Source organism: Bidens hawaiensis, unplaced genomic scaffold (genome assembly GCF_021521415.1).
Source record: "Bidens hawaiensis isolate Kalapana, Puna unplaced genomic scaffold, B.hawaiensis_p1.1 tig00029273_1, whole genome shotgun sequence".
Classification (NCBI taxonomy): domain Eukaryota; kingdom Viridiplantae; phylum Streptophyta; class Magnoliopsida; order Asterales; family Asteraceae; genus Bidens; species Bidens hawaiensis.
Genome location: NW_027494821.1, coordinates 146,694 through 147,661, shown reverse-complemented (window position 1 = coordinate 147,661; position 968 = coordinate 146,694). Strand labels below are relative to the sequence as shown.

General features: G+C 42.1%; 1 pseudogene; it reads left to right on the top strand.

Annotated features, from left to right (window-relative positions):
• The first annotated feature begins 237 nt into the window (after positions 1 to 237).
• On the top strand, positions 238 to 968 carry LOC143578445 (FCS-Like Zinc finger 8-like; annotated as a pseudogene).

Sequence of the window (968 nt, the reverse complement as noted above, 5' to 3'; positions counted from 1 at the left end):
ATCTTTACTCTCTCTCCTGTCTCTTCTCTTTTTAAAATGCCTTCAAACTCCAAAAACCTCTTCAACCAAAACTAGACACCTCTTACTCTCTCTCGTCCTCTCACTCTCTCTCATCTAACAGTGTCGACATCTCCAAGAACACACTTGTTGCTCCTTAAACTCAACAAATCAACATATCTATCCCCAAACTCTTGATCTAATGGGTAGACTAAAACACAAAAAATCCAACCTTAATTTCGTCACAAACACTTGGGTTTTAATCCGAATCACTTCTTGTTTCTCTTGACCCATGGAAGTACAAGAAACCTTTTAATTTTATTATTTATTATTATTTCTGACTCCCAAACAACCCGAATAATAATAATATTATTATTCCTGGCCGATCAAAACCCGACCCGACCCGTTTCATCTTTCTTCAACAACTTATTCTCCCCCAAATGCTCCGAATCATCACCCACTTCTATTCTGGACAACCCATTTCAACCCGCTACAAACCGGGTCATCCCGGCAAAAAACCCGTCGGAAAAACTTGACCCGGAAGGCATCGCGTTGGCGTTAATCGAACAACGACCCGATGAAACTGATCAAAAGCCCAACACAATCAGCGGCAAGATTCTGTTTGCTTCGAATTTGAAGATTCAGATTCCTGAATTTTGCGGTGATTACGGGATTAAAACACGTAGTCCTCATTTTTCTGCCGGGTCGGGTACCGGGTTCGGGTCGCCCCGGAGTTTTACGGGTCCTTTGTCGTTGAAAGAAATGGAGCTATCGGAAGAGTATACCCGGGTGGTGTCGCATGGCCCGAACCCGAAAACGACTCATATTTATGATAATTGTGTAATCGGGTTGCCCGAATTGAAGAAGCCTGGTCCGAAACCGGTTTGTGAGAGTTTTTTAAGCTTTTGTCACACATGAATCTTGAAGAGGGTAATGATATACTTATTTATGGGTAAGTCCAAATTTCCAAA